Source organism: Bidens hawaiensis, unplaced genomic scaffold, assembly GCF_021521415.1.
Source record: "Bidens hawaiensis isolate Kalapana, Puna unplaced genomic scaffold, B.hawaiensis_p1.1 tig00003536_1, whole genome shotgun sequence".
NCBI classification, from domain to species: Eukaryota; Viridiplantae; Streptophyta; class Magnoliopsida; order Asterales; family Asteraceae; genus Bidens; species Bidens hawaiensis.
In genome coordinates, this window is record NW_027491199.1 from 1,741,938 (window position 1) to 1,759,949 (window position 18,012).

The 18,012-nt window shown below is 34.2% G+C and overlaps 1 pseudogene across 1 annotated transcript; it reads right to left on the bottom strand.

Moving 5' to 3' along the window:
• Positions 1-676: 676 nt before the first annotated feature.
• On the bottom strand, positions 677-4,828 carry LOC143623716 (protein S-acyltransferase 10-like; annotated as a pseudogene). Its single transcript, XR_013151948.1, has 11 exons — positions 4,670-4,828; positions 4,492-4,606; positions 3,850-3,924; positions 3,692-3,760; positions 3,461-3,603; positions 3,024-3,057; positions 2,416-2,525; positions 2,247-2,333; positions 1,526-1,609; positions 1,164-1,229; positions 677-1,096 (listed from the first exon to the last, which is right to left on the bottom strand). The product of XR_013151948.1 is annotated as a protein S-acyltransferase 10-like (transcript).
• Positions 4,829-18,012: the final 13,184 nt, after the last annotated feature.

Genomic DNA, 18,012 nt, shown 5'->3' on the forward strand with positions numbered 1-18,012 from the left:
GATGATTTGACGGAAATGTGCTAGTGGGGACTATGGCAAGATAAAGTGGTAAAAAATGCTAACTTGATTGTACATCATGAACCACCTAATTATAGGTGATTTAGAGTGTGTTTTTCAAGTATGCATCAAAACTCCATTTTAAATTTGGTTCTTTATTTTAGTTAAAAGACCCATATATAACTTGAAATGTGCAATGTGTGGCTGATTGTTATAAGCCTAGTTAATAAGTGACTCTATTGATGTGTATTGTATGCTAGAAGATAAGCATTTGCTAGTTTTTTTGGCTATAACATAGGCATAGCCTAAGAGCATAATTGAACTAAATGTTACAATATGCAAATATGTTAAATCAAAATGATAACTAGGTGTTTTTGTGTTATTATGTACCATCAAGTTATAGATAATGCTTTAGGGCCACGATTTTTTTTTTTTTTTACTTTCATGATATCTATATGATATTATTCATTTTTTTTGGAGTAGACCTATGTGGAAATTTTATTATTTGTGTCCTAAGTTGAAAATTATAGATGTAACTATTTACACTAGTAAAAGTTCACCATATCATGGTTCTATGTTAATTATTATACATCAAATTAGTAACTTGGTTTAAATTTTTAGCAAAGTTACTAAACCATCCCTACCTGATTCCATTTCCATGCCTAAAAGAAGCCCCATATATGCAATCTATTAGCATAACAAACAGAATAAGCATACAATGCAATCGATTCGAGTAACATTCACACAAAATTAAATGAAACAGTTAGACCCGAAGGCCAAATCTAATGCCGATGTATTCCAATTTCCGCTCAATTAAACACAAAGACGAGAACAAACAATAATGTGGTCAGATACTAGTACTATTAGCACAACATACCCTTGTTTCAAAACCAAACAATAATGTTATCAACATAACTAACAACTTCAGCAACATCTACACTTTAACACATCTAAACATGTATAAGGTACCGACATCTGCTCTAGTTCAGGTGCACCCGGTAGGGGTTCCATAGCATATATGCTTGTTCTTGCAAAGCAAAAATTATATAGATTCCTGCACGCGCCTTTACTGAACGGATACACTCTTTCTGGGATTGTTCTACACCAATTTTAATATTGAAATTAGTACATATATGGCACATAAGTTATATTATCAATCAGCTAACCTCATATATGGTATTCTCCTGCGTCTCACAAGTTCATATGTGGTTTGATTTGTCACAATTAAATAGCTGAAAAGATAGATGCGTATTAATAATATATATAAGGGCACGTTCAATACATAACCAATTTTATGTAGTATACCTCGAGAATAGCAATAAGCACTTGTATGTAGTGCTCAGTCAGATAACAGAGTCCGGTTATGCGGTTATATAACCGCCTTATGTATAACATTTTAAGCAATAGAAACACGTGTTTATATAGTTCTCGCAGTTCTATGTTAAAAATTAGTTTTGTATTGAACGTACCTCTATATATGAGTATGTAGAAAATGACATGAATGCTAATTTTAAAAACAAAACCTTACCTATGGAATAGAAGAAGCAGCAGAAGAAATATTAACGCGATTGACAATATAGATAGTAGAATAATCATGATAACATCCACCAACCTAAATGAAATGAAAAAAATTGTATTATCCAACTATAAATATAATTTAATAGCAAGATGAAACGAGTATTAACACTTTGGAGGCATTCTAAACAATCTAATAATAAAATAAATAATAAAAATTATTATAAAAATAAAAAGTAATAACAAGTTAAAACTGAGTAGGGGGTGTGCATGAACCAAAATAACTAATCTGCAACTGAAATAGCCGGCATAACCTAACACAAATCAAGATGGTTTGGCTTTAAGTTCTTTTCAAAAACTGAATTTTCGGTTTGGTCTTCTGTGTACATAAAACCGAAAAAACCAAAACCGAACCAAACCCATTGTGAAAACCGAAAACCGAATTTTTCATTGAATTTATGGATTATAATATTTGTTTTTAATGTTAAGTAATTTATACAAAACTAATAAACGACGTGGCCAAAACGTTTTATAACCAACTGTGCAATAATCAATCAAATCATTAATTAAAAAAGATTTAGGCCCAAAATATTTCAAGCCCAAATGACAAAACCGAACCCAACTGGCCCATGCACACCCCTAGAAATGAGTATTTGACAAAGGATAACAAAAATCGACATCTTTTAAAAGCTTTTAATTTTTCAAGTAAAGAAGGGTCAGAAAGTAAAATATACCATGCTTTTTCAAATGAAGCTTGTAAATACTCAATATACAAAATGCCAGTCCAAATGCATAAGGCAGTTTCCTCAAGAATGTACCACCTGTCAAATCATTCAACCAAAAACAAACATATTCTCAAACAACTAGAAATCAAAATAAAAAACTCATGTATAAATTACCCACCAAAATCGACAATGGTTGCCCTGGCCAATACAAGTTCCGAGCCAAACACAATGGTGATCAAACTGAAGAACACATCTGTCACAATCATGACAATGTTTTGCTCTTGGAGGCTGCAATATAAAGTTTTTCAACAAACAATTAAATTTAAGGATAATATCATATAACCCGTCAAAAGTCAAAACTTCAATAATATCAAATTTATCCAACAAAAAACCATGATATCAAAGATATCCATTTCATATGTTTGACTTAAATACCCCTCTCTGAAATTATGTGAGTTAGGATTTAGGAAAGTATGAAATATAAGTGTTAAAAACGAGCATATATGAAAATTGCCCCCAACTTTTAACAAGAAAAATGTGTTACTTTTATTTTAACATGAATTTGATTTAACATAATACGATTGGCAGCAAATCTTTTAAACTACATCATACGCGTATCAATGAAATTATATATTATAGATGCCATTCTTAACTCGGTAACTTAGCAAAGAAAATTTAGTTGAGATGAATCATTTATGCTGCCAACTTATGACCTTAATGGTTAAGATTTTTAGTAATCATGCAGTTGATATCTCAACAACAAAAGAAAGATGCACAAAGAGGTACCTGCACAACATTACAGTAAGAGCAAGTGTAAGTCCTGAAACAAAAAAAAGTTATTAGTAATTATTAAAATTAAGTGAGGCAGATGAAACATATATGAATCATGATTACAGTTTAATGATTATGTTTTTCCAATTTGACTTAAATTGAATAATTATACAACTTAGTTATTATTTAGTAAGATTTTTTCTTCACTATCATCTCCTACTTCAGGTTAAACTGTTACAAACTAGTAACTAAATAGCAATCAAGATTCATACATGTTTCACTTGCCTCACTTAATTTTATAACAAAACTACATTCAAAAACCGGATTATAACACCGAATCAAAGGAAGACGATAAAGCCTCACTGGACCATTTAGATATCATGTACTAACTTAATAATATATAAGCAACTACACAAAAAGAAATGCATAACATATATAAAATGAGAAACTACCTGACACATGTTCCAGATGGATACATCTCCATCACGTGCTTTGCCCAATTCATTGGGTTATTCCCCACAATATTTTCTCCCGAACGGTTTTTATCTATGGTTACAACCACACTGCCATTTTTACTTGAAGCAGGTTGTCTTTGCTTGATCATTCACATCAATAAACAAATAAATTATCATGTATTTTAATACAACTAATTCGTTTTAAAAAATACAAAACTATGAGCTTACTTTGATATTTCTGATGACCTTAACGAGGCTTCAGTCTTAGCAAATTCTCTCATTGCATCAATCACATACCTAAGCACACGTAAAACTGTTTAAACTTATACATAACACACTAATTTTTATTATTTTTTGAAACAAAATGTAATCAAACAGTCGCATACCCTGGAGTAGAACCCGAGGTAAAAAAATACTGAATCAATGTAGCAACAACCAATAGCAAATAGATTGATGTGTACCTGTACAATTGTAACACAATTAATAAACATGTTGTTAGTGTTCATCAAAAACATAATTATTAAAATCTCTCGCTTGTTGCACCTAGGCCCACTTTTCAGACAAGGCTCAATAACTATGCTTCTAGTTCCTATGCGAGCGCTTTGACATTGTCTACGATAGAAACATGAGAAGATAAAAGCCGAGCAAAAGAAACACTTGGAATGCGTTTGAAACTTAGATCTTAGGGAGGTCAAAGAAATCACATTGAACACTTTGTTATTCAAGTTTTGGAATTGCATTTAAATCTTGACTCTTTAGAACTTTCGGTACTAACTAAATGATATCAAAATATTATACAATAGCTTTTGTTTATTTTATATAAGAATAGTATTATTTCTCTAATACATACTGTTATATATTTTAATTTCTTTTTATTGAAGTGGGATTTTTTTCTTAGGCCCTTGCCTTTTTGCGCCTAGCGCGTTTGATAACTATGGACCTAATTACAAAAGACAAACCCTAAACAACTGAACTTAGGTGGCTCATAATAGCATATAATAATAACAGTAAACAAAGTATGTGCTTACAAAGGTTGATCTTTTAATTTATCTCTGAACTCTTGATTGAAAATAAAAACAAAGCCAACGAATATGAGATGCAGCATGACCAAGGCCAATCGCAAACACAAGGCAGATCTTCTAACTGCAATCAAATTGAATGAAACCCACTTCACTATGCACAAACAAAACAAAAGATTATTATTACCTGGATCGGAGAGACATGGGAAGACGTTGAAGCATCGGTCGGAGAATTGATCCGACGTGTCGCGAGAAGGAACACAGCAGCTCATCATCGTCATTGATAATAATAATTATTGCATATTATAAAGAATATTATATAAAAAAGAAGAAAGAAAGGGTGTTGATAGATAGATAGATAGATAGATAGTATAGTAGCTTGGAATTTGGTGATAACAATCATACAGAGGTCAAGATTTGGGGGTGGAACATAAGAGAATAGTGATGAATGATGATGGGATAATAATTGCAGACTGGTGCTTTCATCTACACTTGTTTTGCAAGATTGCCCCTTAAGCTATTTGGGGTGGCAGGCTACAAAATGAGGCGATTTATGACATGTGCCGTCCAATCAGTAAATTGGGGTTTTTATTTTAGGGTCGTGCTAACCGTACTCCACACCATCATAAACCGTCACGGATAGTGTTATACGTGGCAGTGTAGTACGATGTACGAACGCTGACGTTGATTTGGGGTGTGTTTGGGATTGCTTATTTAAGTGAAAAATGACTTTTTGTTAAAAGGACTTATAAACTTATGAATTTTTGAAAAGAAGTTTTCAAAAAAATGTTTTGATTAGCTTATGTGGTGAGGAAAATCAAAATGACCAAAATAGACACTTTTTTTTTGAAAGGAGTGTAATGGGTTTTGAGGGTTAAAAGGTGTAATAGGTAATTCCAGGGCCGGCCTTAGGGGGTGGCGGGGTGGTCGACGGCCACAGGCCCGACACCCCGCTAGGCTCGAAATTTTTTTTTTTTTAAAAAAAATATATATGTATTTATATTAAATGCAATATGTATATTTAAAGATTAAACTTAATTACATAGTCACCAACTTGGTCTAGTGACAAAAAGTATTACTCCCAACTAAAAGGTTATGGGTTCTAGTCTCATTTGAGACATTTTTAATACAAATTTTATACAAAAAGGTTTTTTCACAACCCAAAATATAAACAAGTAAACTCATATAAAAATTAAATTGTTTATACACAACAAAATACTCATTTTACTTAAGGCACAAAAAAAATTTCGCCTTCGGCCCAAAATATTTTTTGCTTTCTCGGAGCCGGCCCTGGGTAATTCAAATCCATTAAGTTAATAAGTTAGAGATTCATAACTTTTCAAAACCCATTTATTTTGTCTTCACCATAAGTTAAAATCCAAAAGACCTTATGGTTTACCAAACACCTTATACACCTTATTAACTTTTCAAAAAGTTTATAAGTTATAACTTGATGAAAATAAGGAATCCCAAACACCCCCTTGATCTTCACAGGTTGTCATTGACTAACAATGCCACATATAGGTCACGTATAGTGCAAACCGAGATTGATTAGGTACACGACAACCTGCGAAGATCAAATCAATTGTTATGTAGCATCCTATAAGCCGCGTATAGATCTTTAAGTGACATGTGGGGTCAAACTTGAATTATTGAGCCGGATGCTCCCTATTATAATATATATTAGCATGCATACATGCAACATACACAAACAAACTCAACACACTCTAGTGAAACCTCAAGGCAAAAAATTGTCCTGGTTGTTGGACGGGCTATTATTGCAGACGAACAAAAAGTCAAATATTCCAGATTTGAACTAGGAGCCGGGGTTTGCAGATTATGACAAGGAGGCGGTGCTACCAAATTTGAACAAGGTTTCACCGTATGTTTATTTGGTTTAGCAGTCGTTAGTCATATTTGAAATTAGATATGTTAACCATATTTTTTGTTAGGGATATTTTGTACACGACCCTCCGCCTTCGGATGTGGCCGGAAGCAGCAGTTCAAGCTGGTCACATGCTGAACATGATTATGGTCAGCCATCATACCAGTTATCAGAAAACTAGTATTATGTTACCCAACATTTGTACCAGTTTAATGCTGAAGAGCCGTATTCCGGTAGTCAACATTCGTACCCCTTACCAGTAGAGGAGTCGTATCGGTCACAACTAGAACCGGGCCACATTTGTGATACCGCTCAAGAGGTTGGTCGAGTACGCCAGACATCTTTCTGGTAACAAAGATGATGATGATAATAATTACATACACGAGGCGACAGTGTCGTATAAAACGGATAACATATGAAACCATACGTTTTGTTAAAATAAGACAGATTTTATAATTAGTATTTCGAACCTGTTCAGTTTTTTTCTTCCCGTGAGGAGTTCGAGGAATGGGCAAAGAAAAGAGGACGGGAGCATGGGCGTGTTGTTGTTGTCCAACGGTCTAGGTCAAACGCTGTGGATCTTGGATGCAATCGCGGTGGGGAACCAAAACTCACGGCGACAGTTAGGCGTATCGTTAGTAAAGAAGGGTTTTCCGTTTAAGCTAAAAGGAAGGTACGATCGGGGAGGTGATTTTTGGAAGCTTTAGTTGGTAACGAGACGCACAACCACGATCCATTCCTCTTTAAGGTGGGTCACACGTATCCAAGGAGAATGTTCGACGAGGAGGTTGATATAGCTGCGAGGTTACACATGGATGGCATGATGCCGAAGAAAAAATGTACACTCTTACGTAATAAGTTTCTAGGAAGCTGCGTTATTGAGAAGGACAAACACAATTTTACAGAGAAGTTGAAAAAAAAAAATAAAGTTGGCAATGCCCCCATGTAGGTCAACGTTTTTGAATTTGACTTCTTACAACGAATGTTTTAAAAAATTTATTAACGTCTTATTTAACCGGATGCAAGTATATGAAAACTTCCTTCATGATAATGGGTTCCACGGGAGAACCCTTCCATAAACTGCACGAAGGATGTTTTCTTCTGTCATGAGACAACGTTTAAAATTTGGTGTGCGTTCCCCCGTTTGTTGTTGATTGACACGACGTAAAACACCAACATGTACAAGTGGCCGTTTGTTCAGTATACTGGTGTGACGTCGACGTCGAAGTCGTTCTGTATCGCGCACGCGACTATGTATAGGTAATGCCAAATGGATTTCACATGTTCCCTTGAGCAGCTCAAAGGTATGCTCGAGGATCTACAAGCTCAGCAGGTTCAGATCGAAGCAACCTTTGAATCCTCTCGTATTACGTAGAAGAAAGACCATAACCTTCAGATGTTTACAAGCTACATTATAAAGTGTCGATTAAGGCTCTTACGCTACTTGAAAAGGAGTATGGAAAGTTTGAAAAGATGGTCGAGTCCGGATATACGTGCTAACACCAGCTGCGAACGTCTATAGGGTTTCCGTGTGCATGTGAGCTGGATCAACACCATCGTACATGCTTACCTATTTCACTAAAATCGGTAGACCCTCTGGGGTACGCTTGATAACGATTTGGTGGTTGCACAGGAAGAAGAACCAGACTTCGATGCAGAACTGAAAGAGCTTAAACAAACGGTTCTGATACGAAAAGATTGAGAAAAAAAGAAGAAGTCTTGTATCGAAGATTTGGTCTGTTATTCCTGGCAACTCAAATAAAAAAGAGCCTAAGAAACATGAGGACCCTCGAGGGCGTCCAAACATAAGCTAACAATAAAAAAAGATCGAGGCCGCGAGGCACAACTCGTATATCCCTTCCTCGTACACCCCTTTGTCCTCACTGAACATTGACGAGACCCCCTCATTCTTTGAGCGTTCGCAGTCACAATCTCAGTCACAGTTTAATATGCCCCCACCTAAACCATCAAAACGGTCATATAAGAAAAAGGAGACGAGAGCTAAAATCGGTTTTCCTTTAGTGATTGATTCAAAGGGCGTTGCAGCGGTAAAGAGGTATAAGGACATTGTTCCCACCTGGAGTTACCCGTAAATCTCACAGATCATAGGCGTAAAGCCAGACAGTAACTGCGGTTGTAAGTTCTTGGAACGGATCTTTCAATGTGATATCAATGATCTCGTTGTTAAGCGGAAATTAACAAGAGATGATTCAATAGAAAACAGTTAAACACGTAAGGGACACGCGATGAATGCTTCAAAACACACGTATATTACGTCTGGTGCTTAAGAACTTTGTTACACAAATAACTCGTTCAACAATGCTATGAACGGCCAACCATAACCTAGATACAATGTGTCTATATATAGGTACTACACCCTAGCCCAACATAAGCCAAAAGCCAACCGAGATCACATAGATCTTGGTTTACATACAAGCCCAAAACAGAATACAAGTAAACCCAAACCAAAGTACAAACCAAACAAGTATAAGCCCAAAAATCTCCCCCTTGGTTTGTATCTTCATCTTCAATCATGCTCCATAATATTTGCATCTGCTTCTTTATATCCACCAAACCACAATCCCGTTCTAATAATCGATCCCACCATCTTTGTATACTCTTTAGCGGCAGGCTCGAACAATGGTTCAACCATGATCTGAAAATTGCTGAGAGTCTTGATATCCCTTTCATGGAATTTGAGCAAATCACGTGGATCGACAAACCGAAATTTTCCCTTTCGTAGACGAATGAAAACTGTAGCAGTTTCACTATCGTACGTCCAGAACTTCATTTCATCAAGTGACCCCTCTGGAATAGAAGTAGACAAAGGAATGTGAGTTGCTTTGTTGGTTGCAGGCCACATCACATTTACCATCGTCTTTCCGGTTTTTGGATCTCGAACTCCCTTTGCCTTCTTCAAGAATGACTCGGCGGTGGACATATAAGGGAATCCTTTATCAACTTGTTTTCTTAAGAAATTCCAAAAATCGATAGCCCTCTTGTCATTTTTGGGATTGTGAAATGGAGCATCGATGAGGTCGCTAAGATCCACCTTCGTCCAGGATCCAAAATCCTTCATTTTCCTATAATACTCAGTGAACCTGGACTTTCGTTTCACCCACCACATGAAATTATCAACATCGAATCCCCAGGACATAATTCTGGACCTATCACCATACTTATAAAAAAAACCCTTTTGTAGTTCAAGAATAAACTTATCTAGGTGATCAGAAGATTCCACATTTTGATTTGAATTCTTCATGATGAGAATCTTCTTTTGAAGTATTTCAGATTGCTCGGCTGTTCTTGAAGGTGCAAAGAGATACTATTCCAGTGGTTCAGATGAATCGATATTTAAAGTCGGACGTGCACCGGAACTGCCACCTTGATCATCAACAGGTGTCTTTGAAGCAATGTCTTCACTGCTCTTGAATTCATCTCCAAAATTTTGAATAAGCTTATGTTGGAGGTCCAGGTACATAGCAATGAGACCACCCATGTTAGATTGAAGCTCTTTGATGTTTGAATCTTTATCTGTGTTGCTAGCTTCAAGCTCTTGGATGTGCACATCCTTCACAACTGAGTCTTGTTCTAGTTCAAAGACTCGACATTGTAATGCCTGTACATCCACAGGTTCAACATCAAGTGTAATACCCCTTGCCCTTATCCTGCTTAAATTTATCTTGCATAGCAAGAATGTGAGCAATCTTCTCAGCAGCGCTTGAGCTTGACTGACCAATCGGGTTAGATGATCCTGATGGCTCGTCAGTGAATGGAATATCATACTCAAACTCAAACTCATGTGCAATATCATCAAAAATATGCTCTTGAGTCAGCAGTGGGTGGACTCGTATCAACATGAGTCTCAGCAGGTTCTGATTCATGTTCTGGTTGTTGGCATGTCAGTGTAGTTTCAGTAACCAGGGCACCGGGTATTGGATATTTCTTTCTTCGCTTTCGTGGAATAAGATCAGTGGCTGGTTCTTCAGGAATCTCTTCATCATGTGTCGCAGTGACTGATTGAGGAGGTTTCAATGCAGTCGACTGGAGTTGGTCTTTGAACTTCTCAAAATATGCTAGTTGATCAGCAGTAGGTACATTCTCTGGTTCTTGGTGCTCTATCTCCATATGTTGTACTGTAGAACTTTCTGGCTCGTCATCGTCTGAGATGGTTTCAAACGAAGCAGTGAACCTCCAAGCAGGTGTCACATGCTCGTCAGCAACTAAGGCACGAGCAGGGGTAGCCTCAGTCTCAGCAAACTTTCCGAACTTGACCAATTCGTGAAGGCCTTTGTATACGACCTTCGATCCCTTCCTCGATTGCTTCATTAACCCAAAGGTATTGGGACCCATGGCTTTCAGATCGAGCGTCTCTATAGATTTAACAAGATCAGGGTTGTGGTAGTCAAAAATCATCTGTAGAAACCTCGGGTACATAAGAAACATTTCCTTCTTCTTCCCCTTTAGATTGCTCATCATCTCATCGAACAAGAACTTGGAGTAGTTATAGTTCTAGTCCATGATCAGAGCAACCACAGCCGACATCTAAATGTGGCTAATCTAGTTTGAAACCCCTTTGTGTCCTGAGACACACGTGAAGAACGTGTGAATCAAGAATTTCCAGTACGGATGGAAAAGTTTCTTGATAGCTGGAGGGTAGGATCCTTCATATCCCATTCTTAGTACAACTTCAGCAACGGTGTCAGTTGGATATTCAGTTTCATAATTAGGTTGATCACCAAATAACAAAACCTCACGAGTGATGGTCTCTGAGATGACGATCGGCTTCTTTTGAATCTTGGAGTCAATTGTAACGAATCCCCCGGCACCTGGTTGATTTATGGAGGCATTGTTCCAGAACTCAGTCACCATTTTCTTGCATATAACAGGAGTTTCTCGTACAACGTGAGAAATCCTGCACATGTTGCCTCTCAACCATAATTTCCTCCCGAACAACATAATATTTAAATTACCACGAACCTGTTTATCATCGTCGGTCTATCTTAGAAGGGTGGTCGAAACCCGGTGGAGATGCTATTTTGGAGTCCGTTATTATTGAAACATATGTTGGATATGTAGACGCTATTTTGGAGTGACTTGCTTGGGGTGGGGGTGTCATAGCCCGGTGGAACTCTTAATTAGTCCACCCTCATAAATCCCAATAGTGCCGATAATAGGCACTGTAAACTTCGTTGAATCATGGAGTGTGGAGCTGTGGCCACGGACCACCTAAAAAAAATAAAGCAGAGATGGACCAACATGGGGTTCATAATTTTCCATCAAGGTTTTTGATGAATTGGGTGCCACCTTTTAAATCCAAACGATGCCGATAATAAGCACCCAAAACTCTGTTGATGGGCTAATTGTATTTGATGAGATACCAATTTGTAACAAAAATTTGTTTTGTAAATGCTATGTATTATTAATATTATTAATCTCAGATTTCAAGTTTCTATAATTTCGTCTTATTTTTGTTATCAAATTTTATTTACGTTTCTATATTGTAATGTATTACCATTACCATCATCGTCATCGTCATCGTCATCATCATCATCATCATCATTCGTCTAATTATTGTTTGTAACCCAAAACTTAACTACTAATTTCCTCGAATAATTTAGTTACTTAATAACTCGTAATATTTAACTTCAAAATAAAATATAAATACACAGTCTATCTTAACTTTTTTGTGTGAACATCTCGATATAATTTTTTTAAAAAGGTTAAATTATTTCAAAATATGTAAAATGTTTTTTTAATATGGTCCCGATACAAAACTATTGGTTCGCAAACTTATTATTTTTTAATACTTCAAAGAATCACAAATAATATTTTTTTTAATAAAAAAATTAGTTTAAATTTGGTGTTGATGATGTTGATGGTGTTGATGATAACGATGATGATGATGATGGTGTTGATGATGATGATGATGGTGTTGATGATGATGATATTGATGATGATGATGATGGTGTTGATGATGACGACGACGACGATGATGATGATGACATTTGATGATGATGGTGTTGATGATGATGTTGATGAGGATGATTATAATGATGACGGTGTTGATATTGATGATGATGATGATATCATCATCATACACCACCATCATATCTTCATCATCAGCTTCATCATCATTATCATCATCATCGTCGTTGTCGTCATCGACATCATCATCATCATATCATTACCATAATAATAACATTATATATATATATATGTGTGTGTGGGGGGGGGATGGTTTAAGAGAGAAATGACATTACTGCAAGACATGCGAGAAATGAATATGGGCCACTAGTTTTGTTTTAGGTTTTAAATTCTTAAATATAAATAAAGAAATTATAAATGCATTCTCCTTCTTCAATTAATATAACTAATAAACCATATTAGTTATCTATTTAATTAATATAACTAATCAAATTACTATAATTGAAAAATATTAAGAACTCATTTATTTTCATAACTTATATTTTGTCTCTTGAATTTTTTTCCTACACAAGTACAATTTATTCATACATTAAAATTTCTTACTATCCAAAACCAATTTCTTTAATATTCATTAACATGTACTTACATTGTGATGAATAATACAAAACTATTTTACACGTGTTTTTATTAAATATCAACAAAAAATATACAACATACACAAAAACATATAACCTACATTTGTTCTAAGAATAAGAATACATATAACCTACACACGAAAAACAGATAACATACACACAAAATTCATTATCAATAAAACACACGCACACAAAAATATATAATCTACACATGAAAAACATATAACCTACACACGAAAATTTTATCTTACACAAATACAATTTATTCACACATTAAAATTTCTTTTTATTCAAAATTAATTTCTTTCAACTCAACATATCAATATCCATCAACACGTAGTTACAATGTGATAAATAATATAAAAACTAGTTACACATGTTTGCATTAAATGTCAATAAAAATATGCAACATACACAAAAACATATAACCTACACTTGTTCTAAGAATAAGAAAACATATAACCTACGCACGTGTAGGATATGTGTATTTTTGTGTAGTTTATATAATTGTTGATGTCAAATTACATATGTAAGTTGTATGCTTTTTTGTATGTTGTACGTTTTTATTGCTCAAAACAAGTGTATGTTATATAATTTTGTGTAGGTTGTTAATCTATTGTTTATATTTAATAGACACATTTATATGATATTTTTTATTATTATGTATGACAATAATTTTTATAGGCATATCAACTGAAAAAAAAAGTTATGTTTTTATATTAATTGTTAAAAAACACATTGATATATGCTAATAATTTGAGTGAAAAGAAATTGTTTTTTGATATAAAGAAATTATATTAAATGAATAAGTTGTATTTTTGTTGTATAAAATGAAGATTGTGTAAATAAAAAACAAAACTAAATTAGTATTTTATTTTTTTAATTATTATAGTTAAATTAGTTAGATATATTACTTAGAGAGAGATTTACTATGATTATATTAGTTGTATTAAGTTCTTAAAGTTATTACAACTCATCAAGTTCTCAAAATATTCATCTCCTATATATATTAGTTGTATTAAGTTCTTACGATATTAATATACTTATGATTTGATGAGACCCATGACCCGTTTATATTTAGTAGAATAGGCTTTGCGATTCAAAAGGGGATAGCGGCGCAGCTTGTTGCTCGTTTACCCATTATCCAGATGTAGTTCGGTTTGTGTTATATATAAAAAGATCAATATTTTCTCAAAAAAAAAAATTAAATAATATACGTATATTTTAAAATAAATAAGATATTAATTTTTATTATATCCTATTTTATTGGATTTTTACATCAATAATTTGGTGAGAATAATTTTTTATTTAATGAGATGTTATAACCCGTTTAAGGAATATCTGGGTTTGGTAAGACCCATACCCATGAATTCGGGTCAAATGCATGAGAAGCCCCCATTTAAAAATCAAGCAAATCTGGTGACTTCAAAAAAGAGGGAACGACAACACTGCGACATGTAGGATTTTTATGTCTTCGTTAATATATTATTATAAAACATTTTAGAAGGACAAGACGATAATTTTACCATTTAAGACTCCGCCAAATGAATGTGAGAGAGGCCGTTATATTTATTACCATCGAGCCGCTAATCCAATCCTCCGATAACTATATTGAATGTCTCCGGTAGTTAGTATTGAATGCTATCTATCCTTGGGAAAATTGAAAGCCAGGGGGTTTGAATTGGAAACGACAATTAATAATAGGGTTTTGAATCCTCCTCCTTCATTGCTATCCATTATTTGGTTCTGCTGTTACAAATCTGCCTCAGGTCAGTTGTGTTTAATTTCCTCTCAAATTTCTTCTGCAAACGCTAGATGATGATTATAGTATGCTTTATTCAGTTACAATTGTGTGTGTTTCCCTCAATGAATTTGTATGTGAAGCCTATCAATTTGATTTCCCCTAATTTCATGGAATTTTGGATGAGGCTCCAAGAAGAAGGTTATGCGGGTGTTTATGGCTGTTGCCAACAAAGATAAAAAAGCCCAACCTTTTGAGGTGCACGTGTTCATTCCCTTAGTATCCAAGAGCCTTTTTTTCTTTTTTTCTTTACCTGAAATTAGTGATCATACTTTTGATAGTCAACATCATTTTAGTCACTTGGGTTGAAATAGTTTCAACATTTTGTTGATACAACTAATCTAAATTGGCTCATAATAAAATATACCAGTCTTTTAACATCGAGTACAACTTTAAATAATATTTTTTCTATTGTTATCCGACCAAATTTTACTTTGTTTAGGGGTTATATTTATGAGAAATCTCTGAGTGGTTCATATATTAAAGCAGGTAGCGCCTTTTATATGAAGATGGTCATCCTATATATGAAAAACTTCCCTGTTGTACTTGATAACATGAATTCCCGATAGGTACATTTTTAGTGTTTACAAACATTGGGAATAAAGTTTTACTTCAACTTGTTAACTGCTTTGCTTAACAATTATAGAATGCGAGCTTGAGAACGTACTTAATATTACTTATGCTTTACGAATTATAATCACATTTCTTGGCTGTTTAAATATGCAGATTGACTATTTTATGGACTGTCACTGCTTGGCTGTGGATGATCATCTTATGGGTTATAGGAAGCACGAATGGTGGTAGTTTGGGCTACGCACATGTGGCCTATCATGAAGGAACGAGGTTAACTGTATCTTCAAAAGTTGTTCTTCATGGTGCTCATACAAGTTGCGGGATTGATTTGAGAGCTGAATGATGTGAGAAATTCTCAAACCCAAAGTAATTACTTTGCGAATAAATTATCTAACTATTATAATATTAGTCAAATTAATTATTTACAAAATAAAATAAAAAATTAGAATGAAAGAAGATTAAATGTTAACAGAGAAAGCAGTGAAATGTATTTACTTGTATTCTTATGGATATACTTAATTGGATGATTTGATTATTTCACGTATGGTTTCTCATTAATTTGGGTTGCATTTGGCAGCTTTATGATGTTTTATGGGAAACCACGTGGTGTTCTATTGGTTTGTCAGGTTTTAAAAGATACAATTGTTGTCTCTATTTTCAGCACAGTGGCTCGTAGTAGATAAAAGTGGACTTTATAGTTTGGGGCACCACCATCTTAGGTTCCAATGTTTTCATAGTTTCATCTAGGGATGGGCATTTTGTACCAAATAAACATAATTTTACCTCTAGTAACATTTTCTTGTTATGACTTTTTTAAAAGATCGGGAAAGAATCTGGTGAACTTTTAATCTTGGGTTAAGTTTGACTTTTGTAAGAGTCAAAATTGTTTTATGGGGGTACCAAAGGTTCATCATGGTTAGTGCTAAACATCACACTCCTATTAGTGATTGGCATTGTATATTTGTATTGATGGTGGTGGATAAAAAGGAGGTATTGAGGAGCATAATATGATCAACAGGAGACAAAGGGCTACAATAGATAGTCAAAGTGCTCTCATTTCAAAATAGAATGAAGCGAATGGGTCAAATATGTATTGTTTTTAAGCCTTGAACACTTTCTAAATATGTAATTTCTGTTATTATTCTTTTTTTATTATTCTAATTATATTTTGTTATTATTCTTTTTTGATTATGGACCCTTTTCCTCTTTTGGGCGTGAAAACAAAACTATGGACTTTTTTAACGACCTATGACGAACCGACAAAAGGGCAATAACAATTAACAAGGCCAATTGTTATGCATCAATTGTTGTATTTGAAACACTAAATGAATTAGGTTCTTCAAGAAGGTTAACAATTAAAATGGTTTCAAACAAACAAATTTTGATTGAAAATTGTCTCACATCTTGCTTATATGGATTTTGGCGTCATATTGATTCTCTACCATCCAACCAAAGGTAACGCAATATGTGATTGAGCTCTTCTGTACAATATGTAAAAGACCCCCCCCCTCTTCCCCGCGGTTGCATCTAAACGCCACAAATCGAATTTATGTTGAGCCCCCCCACCCCACCCCCACCCTCCGCCGCAACGCGCGGGCTCTTCTGCTAGTATATATATATATATTAAAAACCAAATGTTAGTTAACTCAAAAACTTTATTATTCATGAATGTAACCAATTACTTTTTTACATGTGTTTTAGGCAGTTGAATTTAATTATTTTTAATTTTGGGTTTAAAATTATTTTGTGTTATTAGTTAATTTTTAGTTAGGCACATGGCCTTAATCTATTCATTTACAACATAAATTCAATAATTATTTTCATGTTTTCTATTTCTATAGTTAATATTTGACAAATTCTATTTTTGAAAATATGAATTCATTCAATTTCTGAATACAATATTGCCACATGCTTATTACTATTTACGTTTCAATATAAGTTTCGTTCGAAACCGATATTTCTGTCATATATATAATATATTTTTTAACTTTTTTTGACAACACAATCTTACTTTAAATTTCGAATACAAACAACTTTCAATATTTTCGAAACCATCCAGGTCATATATAACATATTTTAACTATTTTTTGCGACGTAATGTTATTCTAAATTTCGAATACAAACGACAATATTTATACTGTGCTCACACAATGCACAACCAAAACACATATGTCAAATAAATAGCATTTATATGTTTTCTTCTCAAAAACTTAATTTTGTTTCAATGCATCCTTATATCTATCTACGTTTCCCACTTTGGTGGGGTGGTAGGTTGCCTAATGTATTAAAAAGGAATTCAAGAGTTCAATTTCCATGTAGTGTAACATTTTGTCGGCCAATACATACATATATATATATATATATATATAGATAGATAGAGAGAGAGAGAGAGAGCGAAAAGATGGAATACGCAAATGCTTATCGTACAAAACCGTATGCGACATCTTGGAGCGTCGATCTACACTTTCCATTCGGTTGAGAAAGGTTGAGAAGATCCCGTGTATTTTAAGCGAGAAGGGTACGATTGTCTTTTTGATTCGTAATCTAAATTTGGTAATTTGCGTATAAACGGTTACGATCCTGATACTTAGCTTAATCAAAATCAATTTCTTATTTACGGAACAATTTTTGTACCGAAATCTATCAATTGAGCTCTCTTGAGTACGCGAACCAGTTTTTCAATCGATTTTGTGATTAAGGGTTTTGAA